Source organism: Procambarus clarkii, chromosome 26, assembly GCF_040958095.1.
Source record: "Procambarus clarkii isolate CNS0578487 chromosome 26, FALCON_Pclarkii_2.0, whole genome shotgun sequence".
Classification (NCBI taxonomy): Eukaryota; Metazoa; Arthropoda; class Malacostraca; order Decapoda; family Cambaridae; genus Procambarus; species Procambarus clarkii.
This window is the reverse complement of record NC_091175.1, coordinates 42426473-42439198: the sequence shown is the minus strand read 5'-3', so window position 1 is coordinate 42439198 and position 12726 is coordinate 42426473.

The window sequence follows — 12726 nt, the reverse complement described above, 5'->3', positions numbered from 1 at the left end:
GTTGTTGTGGTGTTGTTGTTGTGTTGTTGTGGTGTTGTTGTGGTGTTGTTGTTGTGGTGTTGTGGTGTTGTTGTGGTGTTGTTGGTGTGGTGTTGTGGTGTTGTTGTGGTGTTGGTGTTGTGTTGTTGTGGTGTTGTTGTTGTGGTGTTGTGGTGTTGTGGTGTTGTGGTGTTGTTGTGGTGTTGTTGTTGTGGTGTTGTGGTGTTGTTGTGGTGTTGTTGGTGTGGTGTTGTGGTATTGTTGTTGTGTTGTTGTGTTGTTGTTGTGGTGTTGTTGTGGTGTTGTTGTGGTGTTGTTGTGGTGTTGTTGTTGTGGTGTTGTGGTGTTGTTGGTGTGGTGTTGTGGTGTTGTTGTGGTGTTGTTGTGGTGTTGTTGTTGTGGTGTTGTTGTGGTGTTGATGTGGTGTTGTTGTGGTGTTGTTGTGGTGTTGTTGTTGTGTTGTTGTGGTGTTGTTGTGGTGTTGTTGTGGTGTTGTTGTTGTGTTGTTGTGTTGTGGTGGTGTTGTCGTGTTGTGGTGTTGTGGTGTTGTAGGTGTGGTGTTGTGGTGTTGTTGTGGTGTTGTTGTTGTGTTGTTGTGGTGTTGTTGTAGTGTTGTTGTGGTGTTGTTGTTGTGGTGTTGTGGTGTTGTTGGTGTGGTGTTGTGGTGTTGTTGTGGTGTTGTTGTGGTGTTGTTGTTGTGTTGTTGTGGTGTTGTTGTGGTGTTATTGTGGTGTTGTTGTGGTGTTGTTGTGGTGTTGTTGTGGTGTTGTTGTGGTGTTGTGGTGTTGTTGTGGTGTTGTTGTGGTGTTGTTGTGGTGTTGTGGTGTTGTTGTGGTGTTGTTGTGGTGTTGTTGTGGTGTTGTTGTGGTGTTGTGGTGTTATTGTGGTGTTGTTGTGGTGTTGTGGTGTTGTGGTGTTGTTGTGGTGTTGTTGTGGTGTTGTTGTGGTGTTGTTGGTGTGGTGTTGTGGTGTTGTTGTGGTGTTGTTGTTGTGTTGTGGTGTTGTTGTGGTGTTGTTGTTGTGTTGTGGTGTTGTTGTCGTGTTGTGGTGTTGTGGTGTTGTGGTGTTGGTGTGGTGTTGTTGTTGTGTTGTGGTGTTGTTGAGGTGTTGTGGTGTTGTTGTTGTGTTGTAGTGTTGTTGTTGTGTTGTGGTGTTGTTGTGGTGTTGTTGTGGTGTTGTGGTGTTGTGGTGTTGTTGTTGTGTTGTGGTATTGTTGTGGTGTTGTTGTGGTGTTGTGGTGTTGTTGTGGTGTGGTGTTGTTGTTGTGTTGTTGTTGTGTTGTGGTGTTGTTGTGGTGTTGTGGTGTTGTGGTGTTGTGGTGTTGTTGTGGTGTTGTGGTGTTTTGGTGTTGTTGTGGTGTTGTGGTGTTGTGGTGTTGTTGTTGTGTTGTTGTTGTGTTGTTGTGGTCGTGTTGTGGTGTTGTTGTTGTGGTGTTGTTGTGGTGTTGTTGTTGTGGTGTTGTTGTTGTGGTGTTGTTGGTGTGGTATTGTTGTTGTTGTTGTGGTGTTGTGGTGTTGTTGTGGTGTTGTTGTGGTGTTGTTGTTGTGGTGTTGTTGGTGTGGTATTGTTGTTGTTGTTGTGGTGTTGTTGTGGTGTTGTTGTAGTGTTGTTGGCGTGCTGTTGTTGTGGTGTTGTTGTGGTGTTGTGGTGTTGTTGTTGTGGTGTTGTATTGTTGTTGTGTTGTTGTTGTGGTGTTGTTATGGTGTTGTTGACGTGTTGTTGTGTTGTTGTTGTTGTTGTTGTTGTGGTGTTGTTGTGGTGTTGTTGTAGTGTTGTTGGCGTGCTGTTGTTGTGGTGTTGTTGTGGTGTTGTGGTGTTGTTGTGGTGTTGTTGTTGTGGTGTTGTGTTGTTGTTGTGTTGTTGTTGTGGTGTTGTTGTGGTGTTGTTATGGTGTTGTTGACGTGTTGTTGTGTTGTTGTTGTTGTTGTTGTGGTGGTGTTGTTGTGGTGTTGTTGTTGTTGTGGTGTTGTTGTGGTGTTGTTGTGGTGTTGTTGTGTTGTTGTGGTGTTGTGGTGTTGTGGTGTTATTGTGGTGTTGTGGTGTTGTTGTGGTGTTGTTGTGGTGTTGTTGTTGTGGTGGTGTTGTTGTGGTGTTGTTGTGGTGTTGTTGTTGTGGTGTTGTTGTGGTGTTGTGGTGTTGTTGTGGTGTTGTTGTGGTGGTGTTGTTGTGGTGTTGTTGTTGTGGTGGTGTTGTTGTGGTGTTGTTGTGGTGTTGTTGTTGTGTTGTTGTGGTGTTGTTGTGGTGTTGTTGTTGTTGTGGTGTTGTGGTGTTGTTGTGGTGTTGTTGTGGTGTTGTTGTGTTGTTGTGGTGTTGTTGTTGTTGTGGTGTTGTTGTGGTGTTGTTGTGTTGTTGTGGTGTTGTGGTGTTGTTGTGTTGTTGTGGTGTTGTGGTGTTGTGTTGTTCTTGTTGTAGTGTTGTTGTGGTGTTGTTGTTGTGTTGTTGTGTTGTTATGGTGTTGTTGTGGTGTTGTTGTGGTGTTGTGGTGTTGTTGTGGTGTTGTTGTGGTGTTGTTGTGGTGTTGTTGTGGTGTTGTTGTGGTGTTGTGGTGTTGTTGTTGTGGTGTTGTTGTGGTGTTGTGGTGTTGTTGTGGTGTTGTTGTGGTGTTGGTGTGGTGTTGTGGTGTTGTTGTGGTGTTGTTGTTGTTGTGGTGTTGTGGTGTTGTTGTGGTGTTGTTGTTGTGGTGTTGTGGTGTTGTTGTTGTGGTGTTGTTGTTGTGGTGGTGTTGTTGTGGTGTTGTTGTGGTGTTGTGGTGTTGTTGTGGTGATGTTGTTGTTGTGGTGTTGTGGTGTTGTTGTGGTGTTGTTGTGGTGTTGTTGTTGTTGTGGTGTTGTTGTTGTTGTGGTGTTGTTGTGGTGTTGTGGTGTTGTGGTGTTGTTGTGGTATTGTTGTGTTGTTGTGGTGTTGTTGTTGTTGTGGTGTTGTTGTGGTGTTGTTGTGTTGTTGTGGTGTTGTGGTGTTGTTGTGTTGTTGTGTTGTTGTGGTGTTGTGTTGTTGTTGTTGTTGTGGTGTTGTTGTGGTGTTGTGGTGTTGTTGTTGTGGTGGTGTTGTTGTGGTGTTGTGGTGTTGTTGTTGTGGTGGTGTTGTTGTGGTGTTGTTGTGGTGTTGTGGTGTTGTTGTTGTGGTGTTGTTGTGGTGTTGTGGTGGTGTTGTGGTGTTGTTGTGGTGTTGTTGTGGTGTTGTGGTGTTGTTGTGGTGTTGTTGTTGTTGTGGTGTTGTTGTGGTGTTGTGGTGTTGTGTTGTTGTTGTTGTGGTGTTGTTGTGGTGTTGTTGTGGTGTTGTTGTGGTGTTGTGGTGTTGTTGTTGTGGTGGTGTTGTTGTGGTGTTGTTGTGGTGTTGTGGTGGTGTTGTTGTGGTGTTGTTGTGGTGTTGTTGTGGTGTTGTTGTTGTGGTGTTGTTGTGGTGTTGTGGTGTTGTTGTGGTGTTGGTGTGTTGTTCTGGTGTTGTGGTGTTGTTGTGGTGTTGTTGTTGTTGTGGTGTTGTGGTGTTGTTGTGGTGTTGTTGTGGTGTTGTGGTGTTATTGTGGTGTTGTGGTGTTGTTGTGGTGTTGCTGTGTTGTTGTGGTGTTGTGTTGTTGTTGTTGTGGTGTTGTTGTGGTGTTGTTGTGGTGTTGTGGTGTTGTTGTTGTTGTGGTGTTGTTGTGGTGTTGTTGTGGTGTTGTGGTGTTGTGTTGTTGTTGTTGTTGTTGTGGTGTTGTGTTGTTGTTGTTGTTGTGGTGTTGTTGTTGTGGTGTTGTTTGTTGTTGTTGTGTTGTTGTTGTGTTGTTGTTGTTGTGTTGTTGTGTTGTTGTGTTGTGGTGGTGTTGTGGTGTTGTTGTGGTGTTGTTGTGGTGTTGTTGGTGCTGTGTACGTGGTACTCACCTAGTTGTACTCACCTAGTTGTGTTTGCGGGGGTTGAGCTCTGGCTCTTTGGTCCCGCCTCTCAACCGTCAATCAACTGGTGTACAGGTTCCTGAGCCTATTGGGCTCTGTCATATCTACACTTGAAACTGTGTATGGAGTCAGCCTCCACCACATCACCCCCTAATGCATTCCATTTGTCAACCACTCTGACACTAAAAAAGTTCTTTCTAATATCTCTGTGGCTCATTTGGGCACTCAGTTTCCACCTGTGTCCCCTTGTGCGTGTTCCCCTTGTGTTAAATAGACTGTCTTTATCTACCCTATCAATCCCCTTCAGAATCTTGAATGTGGTGATCATGTCCCCCCTAACTCTTCTGTCTTCCAGCGAAGTGAGGTTTAATTCCCGTAGTCTCTCCTCGTAGCTCATACCTCTCAGCTCGGGTACTAGTCTGGTGGCAAACCTTTGAACCTTTTCCAGTTTAGTCTTATGCTTGACTAGATATGGACTCCATGCTGGGGCTGCATACTCCAGGATTGGCCTGACATATGTGGTATACAAAGTTCTGAATGATTCTTTACACAAGTTTCTGAATGCCGTTCGTATGTTGGCCAGCCTGGCATATGCCGCTGATGTTATCCTCTTGATATGTGCTGCAGGAGACAGGTCTGGCGTGATATCAACCCCGAAGTCTTTTTCCTTCTCTGACTCCTGAAGAATTTCCTCTCCCAGATGATACCTTGTATCTGGCCTCCTGCTCCCTACACCTATCTTCATTACATTACATTTAGGTTGGGTTAAACTCTAACAACCATTTGTTCGACCATTCCTTCAGCTTACTATGTCTTCTTGAAGCCTCAAACAGTCCTCTTCTGTCTTAATGCCTTCTCATAATTTTAGCATCGTCCGCAAACATTGAGAGAAATGAATCTATACCCTCCTGGAGATCATTTACATATATCAGAAACAAGATAGGACCGAGTACAGAGCCCTGTGGGACTCCACTAGTGACTTCACGCCAATCGGAGGTCTCAGCCGCTCACCGTAACTCTCTGCTTCCTATTGCTTAGATACTCCCTTATCCACTGGAGCACCTTACCAGCTACACCTGCCTGTCTCTCCAGCTTATGTACCAGCCTCTTATGCGGTACTGTGTCAAAGGCTTTCCGACAATCCAAGAAAATGCAGTCCGCCCAGCCCTCTCTTTCATGCTTAATCTGTGTCACCTGATCGTAGAATTCTATCAAGCCTGTAAGGCAAGATTTACCCTCCCTGAATCCATGTTGGCGATTTGTCACGAAGTCCCTTCTCTCCAGATGTGTTACCAGGTTTTTTCTCACGATCTTCTCCATCACCTTGCATGGTATACAAGTCAAGGACACTGGCCTGTAGTTCAGTGCCTCTTGTCTGTCGCCCTTTTTGTATATTGGGACCACATTCGCCGTCTTCCATATTTCTGGTAGGTCTCCAGTCTCTAGTGACTTACTATACACTATGGAGAGTGTGGTGTTGTTGTGGTGTTGTGGTGTTGTGGTGTTGTTGTTGTGGTGTTATGGTGTTGTTGTGGTGTTGTTGTGGTGTTGTTGTGTTGTGGTGTTGTGGTGTTGTTGTTGTGGTGTTGTGGTGTTGTTGTTGTTGTGGTGGTATTGTGGTGTTGTTGTTGTTGTTGTGGTGGTGTTGTGGTGTTATGGTGTTGTGGTGTTGTTGTTGTTGTTGTTGTGGGGGTGGTGTTGTGGTGTTTTGGTGTTGTGGTGTTGTTGTTGATGTTGTGGTGTTGTTGTTGATGTTGTGGTGTTGTTGTGGATGTTGTTGTGTTGTGGTGTTGTTGTGGTGTTGTTGTTGATGTTGTGGTGTTGTGGCGTTGTTGTTGTTGTTGTTGTTGTGCTGTTGCGGTGTTGTTGTTGTTGTTGTGGTGTTGTGGTGTTGTTGTTGTTGTTTTGTTGTTGTTGTTGTGGTGTTGTTGTTGTTGTTGTTGTTGTTTTGTTGTTGTTGTTGTGGTGTTGTTGTTGTTGTTGTTGTTGTTGTTTTTGTTGTTGTTGTGTTGTTGTTGTTGTTGTTGTTGTGGTCGTGTTGTGGTGTTGTTGTTGTGGTGTTGTTGTGGTGTTGTTGTTGTGGTGTTGTTGTTGTGGTGTTGTTGGTGTGGTATTGTTGTTGTTGTTGTGGTGTTGTGGTGTTGTTGTGGTGTTGTTGTGGTGTTGTTGTAGTGTTGCTGGCGTGCTGTTGTTGTGGTGTTGTTGTGGTGTTGTGGTGTTGTTGTTGTGGTGTTGTGTTGTTGTGTTGTTGATGTGGTGTTGTTGTGGTGTTGTTATGGTGTTGTTGACGTGTTGTTGTGTTGTTGTTGTTGTTGTGGTGGTGGTGTTGTTGTGGTGTTGTTGTAGTGTTGTTGGCGTGCTGTTGTTGTGGTGTTGTTGTGGTGTTGTGGTGTTGTTGTTGTGGTGTTGTGCTGTTGTTGTGTTGTTGTTGTGGTGTTGTTGTGGTGTTGTTATGGTGTTGTTGACGTGTTGTTGTGTTGTTGTTGTTGTTGTGGTGTTGTTGTGGTGTTGTTGTGGTGTTGTTGTGGTGTTGTTGTGGTGTTGTTGTTGTTGTGGTGTTGTTGTGTTGTTGTGGTGTTGTGGTGTTATTGTGGTGTTGTGGTGTTGTTGTGGTGTTGTTGTGGTGTTGTTGTGGTGTTGTTGTGGTGGTGTTGTTGTGGTGGTGTTGTTGTGGTGTTGTTGTTGTGGTGTTGTTGTGGTGTTGTGGTGTTGTTGTGGTGTTGTTGTGGTGGTGTTGTTGTGGTGTTGTTGTTGTGGTGGTGTTGTTGTGGTGTTGTTGTGGTGTTGTGGTGTTGTTGTTGTGTTGTTGTGGTGTTGTGGTGTTGTTGTTGTTGTGGTGTTGTGGTGTTGTTGTGGTGTTGTTGTGGTGTTGTTGTGGTGTTGTTGTGTGTTGTTGTGGTGTTGTTGTGTTGTTGTGGTGTTGTTGTTGTTGTGGTGTTGTGGTGTTGTTGTGGTGTTGTTGTGGTGTTGTTGTGGTGTTGTTGTGTTGTTGTGGTGTTGTGGTGTTGTTGTGTTGTTGTGTTGTGGTGTTGTTCTTGTTGTGGTGTTGTTGTGGTGTTGTTGTGTTGTTGTGTTGTTGTTGTGGTGGTGGTGTTGTTGTTGTTGATGTGGTGTTGTTGTTGTTGTTGTGGTGTTGTTGTTGTTGTTGTGGTGGTGTTGTGGTGTTGTTGTTGTTGTCGTTGTTGTGTTGTTGTTGTTGCGGTGCTGTTGTTGTTGTGGTGGTGGTGTTGTTGTTGTTGTTGTTGTGGTGTTGTATTTGTTGTGGTGTTGTGGTGTTGTGGTGTTGTTGTTGTGGTGTTGTTGTTGTTGTTGTGTTGTTGTTGTTGTCGTTGTTGTGTTGTTGTTGTGTTGTTGTTGTTGTTGTGTTGTTATTGTTGTTGTGGTGGTGTTGTGGTGTTGTTGTCGTTGTTGTGTTGTTGTTGTGTTGTTGTTGTTGTTGTGGTGTTGTTGTTGTGGTGTGTTGTGGTGTTGTTGTTGTTGTTGTGGTGTTGTTGTGGTGTTGTTGTTGTGGTGTTGTTGTTGTTGTGGTGTTGTGGTGGTGTTGTTGTTGTGGTGTTGTTGTGGTGTTGTGTGGTGGTGTTGTTGTTGTTGTTGTGGTGGTGGTGTTGTTGTTGTCGTGTTGTTGTGGTGTTGTTGTTGTTGTTGTTGTTGTTGTTGTGGTGTTGTGTTGTTGTGGTGTTGTAGTGTTGTTGTTGTTGTTGTTGTTGTTGTTGTTGTTGTGGTGTTGTTGTGGTGTTGTTGTGGTGTTGTGGTGTTGTTGTTGTTGTTGTGGTGTTGTGGTGTTGTTGTTGTTGTTGTTGTTGTGGTGGTGGTGTTGTTGTTGTTGTGGTGGTGTTGTGTTGTTGTTGTGTTGTTGTTGTTGTTGTGGTGGTGTTGTGTTGTTGTTGTTGTTGTTGTTGTTGTGTTGTTGTGGTGTTGTGTTGTTGTTGTTGTTGTGTTGTTGTGGTGTTGTTGTTGTTGTTGCGTTGTTGTTGTGGTGGTGTTGTGGTGTTGTTGTTGGTGTTGTTGTGTTGTTGTTGTTGTGGTTGTTGTTGTTGTGTTGTTGTTGTTGTGTTGTTGTGGTGTTGTTGTGGTGTTGTTGTTGTGTTGTTGTGGTGTTGTTGTTGTTGTGGTGGTGTTGTTGTTGTTGTGGTGTTGTTGTGGTGTTGTTGTGGTGTTGTTGTGGTGTTGTTGTTGTTGTGGTGGTGTTGTTGTTGTTGTGGTGTTGTTGTTGTTGTTGTTGTTGTTGTTGTGTTGTTGTGGTGTTGTTGTGGTGTTGTTGTTGGTGTTGTTGTGGTGTTGTTGTTGTGTTGTTGTTGGTGTTGTTGTTGTGGTGTTGTTGTTGTTGTTGTTGTTGTTGTTGTAGTGTTGTGGTGTTATTGTGGTGTTGTGGTGTTGTTGTTGGTGTTGTTGTGTTGTCGTGGTGTTGTGTTGTTATTGTTGTTGTGGTGTTGTGGTGTTGTTGTTGGTGTTGTTGTGTTGTTGTGTTGTTGTTGTTGTGTTGTTGTGGTGTTGTTGTTGTTGTGGTGTTGTTGTTGTTGTGGTGGTGTTGTGTTGTTGTTGTTGTTGTGGTGTTGTGGTGTTGTTGTGTTGTGGTGGTGGTGTTGTGGTGTTGTTGTGGTGTTGTTGTGGTGTTGTTGTTGTTGTGGTGGTGTTGTGTTGTTGTTGTTGTTGTGGTGTTGTGTTGTTGTTGTGTTGTGGTGTTGTTGTGGTGTTGTTGTGGTGTTGTGGTGTTGTTGTGTTGTGGTGGTGTTGTGGTGTTGTTGTGGTGTTGTGGTGTTGTTGGTGCTGTGTAAGTGGTACTCACCTAGTTGTACTCACCTAGTTGTGTTTGCGGGGGTTGAGCTATGGCTCTTTGGTCCCGCCTCTCAACCGTCAATCAACTGGTGTACAGGTTCCTGAGCCTATTGGGCTCTATCATATCTACACTTGAAACTGTGTATGGAGTCAGCCTCCACCACATCACTTCCTAATGCATTCCATTTGTCAACCACTCTGACACTAAAAAAGTTCTTTCTAATATCTCTGTGGCTCATTTGGGCACTCAGTTTCCACCTGTGTCCCCTAGTGCGTGTGCCCCTTGTGGTAAATGGCCTGTCTTTATCTACCCTATCAATTCCCTTCAGAATCTTGAATGTTGTGATCATGTCCCCTCCTAACTCTTCTATCTTCCAGCGAAGTGAGGTTTAATTCCCGTAGTCTCTCCTCGTAGCTCATACCTCTCAGCTCGGGTACTAGTCTGGTGGCAAACCTTTGAACCTTTTCCAGTTTAGTCTTATGCTTGACTAGATATGGACTCCATGCTGGGGCTGCATACTCCAGGATTGGCCTGACATATGTGGTATACAAAGTTCTGAATGATTCTTTACACAAGTTTCTGAATGCCTTTCGTATGTTGGCCAGCCTGGCATATGCCGCTGATGTTATCCTCTTGATATGGGCTGTAGGAGACAGGTCTGGCGTGATATCAACCCCGAAGTCTTTTTCTTTCTCTGACTCCTGAAGAATTTCCTCTCCCAGATGATACCTTGTATCTGGCCTCCTGCTCCCTACACCTATCTTCATTACATTACATTTAGCTGGGTTAAACTCTAACAACCATTTGTTCGACCGTTCTTTCAGCTTAACTATGTCTTCTTGAAGCCTCAAACAGTCCTCTTCTGTCTTAATGCTTCTCATAATTTTAGCATCGTCCGCAAACATTGAGAGAAATGAATCTATACCCTCCGGGAGATCATTTACATATATCAGCAACAAGATAGGACCGAGTACAGAGCCCTGTGGGACTCCACTGGTGACTTCACGCCAATCGGAGGCCTCGCCGCTCACCGTAACTCTCTGCTTCCTATTGCTTAGATACTCCCTTATCCACTGGAGCACCTTACCAGCTACACCTGCCTGTCTCTCCAGCTTATGTACCAGCCTCTTATGCTGTATTGTGTCAAAGGCTTTCCGACAATCCAAGAAAATGCAGTCCGCCCAGCCCTCTCTTTCTTGCTTAATCTTTGTATGTGTACTCACCTAGTTGTGTCTGCAGGATCGAGCATTGACTCTTGGATCCCGCCTTTCGAGCATCGGTTGTTTAGAGCAATGACTCCTGTCCCATTTCCCTATCATACCTGGTTTTAAAATTATGAATATTATTTGCTTCCACAACCTGTTCCTGAAGTACATTCCATTTCCCACTACTCTCACGCTAAAAGAAAACTTCCTAACATCTCTGTGACTCATCTGAGTTTCAAACTTCCATCCATGTCCTCTCGTTCTGTTACTATTCCGTGTGAACATTTCGTCTATGTCCACTCTGTCAATCCCTCTGAGTATCTTATACTCAGAGGGGTGTGTGTGTGTGTGTGTGTGTGTGTGTGTGTGTGTGTGTGTGTGTGTGTGTGTGTGTGTGTGTGTGTGTGTGTGTGTGTGTTAGGGAGACTGAGTGAGCAGTACAAGGAGGTAAGGTGTTGCACTCACTGTGTCCTGGGTTGTATCTGCTCCCTGACAACAACTTCCAATTTGTTCACCATTATTCAGCTGCAAGTTCTATGTTATCTTACATTTTAATAACAAGCATAATTATCACTTATCTCTGAACACAGATCTGCTTCATTATACGATTATGTTGGTTATCATCCCTATTTATCTCTCGTGTTCATCCCTATTTATCACTCGTGTTCATCCCTATTTATCACTCGTGTTCATCCCTATTTATCACTCGTGTTCATCCCTGTTTATCACTCGTGTTCATCCTTATTTATCACTCGTGTTCATCCCTATTCATCACTCGTGTTCATCCCTATTTATCACTCGTGTTCATCCCTATTTATCACTCGTGTTCATCTCACTATTTCCAAAGTGTTACAGATTTTCCTGAGAAAATTTGCACTTCTTCAGAAACTTCTGCACACACTTGTGTATGTGAGGAGAAGTGTTGGTGTGTCTGAGAGAGGCGCGTGAGATCAGAACAACTTTCACCAACTGGCGATATTACACGCGCGGCCGCCAATAACTCCACCTTCGCTGGCAAACTGAATGCCAGGGCAGTTCGCTTCCTCGAATCGCCACGAGATGGACAAAAGCCTTTAAGAGGTGAAGTCTACATTCTTCAACATATTGCTCCTGCGATTGCAATTTTAGACACGCCGTTGGGGAAAGTGTCATTGTGTTGAGTAATATTGAGAGTGGTGCGGGGGGGGGGCGTTAGTGGGCAGAGAGACATGCATGGAAGGGGTAGGATTGAGGTAAGGGGGGTTGTGGGTAGGGAAAGGGGAGGAGGAAAGGTTAAGGGAGCCTGGATAGAGCTTGATTTGGAATTATGTCTATTCTTAGGTCTTATATTTTTTAGTTAAATTAGAGAGATGGTTTTTTTAAGTGTTTACCAATTTTCATTACATTACACCGTACTGGTATTAAATTTCAGTAGCCATTTCTCAAACTTAGCAAAGTGTCAAGATCTTGTAGTTTCCTACTGCCTACTTCTGGCTCATTACCTCACAAACACTGATAAGCTGCACTGAACCCACTTTGTATGTCTTTGGCATAAGTAAGGAATAGTGTGGATCACACAGTAGCTCCTTGAGGGAGTCCGCTTCAAACCCTTTACCAATCCTATTTCTGCCACTGTTATGGCTGCGTCGTGTGTCAACCTTCCTCGCCCCTTGTTGAGTGATCTTCCATATTCACGCACGTTACCAGTGGTAGTAAATAAGTCCTTTAATTAATTAAGGAAAACTGCGGCTAAAGTTTTCTTTGGGGGCAGTCAAGAAGCATGTAGTGGTTCTCATACCAGTGGTGCTCATACCTGTGGTTCTCATACCAGTGGTTCTCATACCTGTGGTTCTTATACCTGTGGTTCTCATACCTGTGGTTCTTATACCTGCGGTTCTCATACCTGTTTTTCTTATACCTGTGGTTCTCATACCTGTGGTTCTCATACCTGTGGTTCTCATACCTGTGGTTCTCATACCTGTGGTTCTTATACCTGCGGTTCTCATACCTATGGTTCTTATACCTGCGGTTCTCATACCTGTGGTTCTCATGCCTGTGGTTCTTATACCTGCGGTTCTCATACCTGTGGTTCTCATGCCTGTGGTTCTTATACCTGCGGTTCTCATACCTGTGGTTCTCTTTCCCATGGTTCTCATACCTGTGGTTCTCATACTTGCGGTTCTCTTTCCCATGGTTCTCATACCTGTGGTTCTCATACCTGTGGTTCTCATACCTGTGGTTCTCATACCTGTGGTTCTCATAGCTGTGGTTCTCATACCTGTGGTTCTCATACCTGTGGTTCTCATACCTGTGGTTCTCATACCTGTGGTTCTCATACCTGTGGTTCTCATAGCTGAGGTTCTTTTACTAATGGTCACATATAATACTAAAAATCTTTTCTTCTTCTATATTGCCACATATATATACATTTAATTGGATTATTTATTCTTTGAAGTTTTACAAATTTAATATTAACAGAAAATTTGGATGGATTTTAAATCTAGTTTTTTTAATGTTAACAATATATTACTTGAGAAACTGAAGTTAAGCGTACTACAGTCAACACAGTTCTAGCGAATACTTGAGTATTGGGATTCAGTTTATTGAGAAGATTACAGTCAATTATAAACAAATAATTAGTTTTATCTTCTCTTGTTCTGGGATCCGCGTAGGAGTGCTTGAGAGGCCACAATGCATGTCATTTTCAACTTCCAATCTACCTCATTTGTTCGTGTCGACTTGCTACAGAACTCAAAAAGATATGTCAACAGAATTGATGTCATGGAAAAAAAATTATATTTCTTTTTGCCATTATTGGATAGGAATTGCTCCTTTCGGGCCCAAACCCTGTGATTAATTTCTAATCAAACATATCTCTTGCTCTCGAATCAGACTTCAGCTCCAGAATTTCATCTTG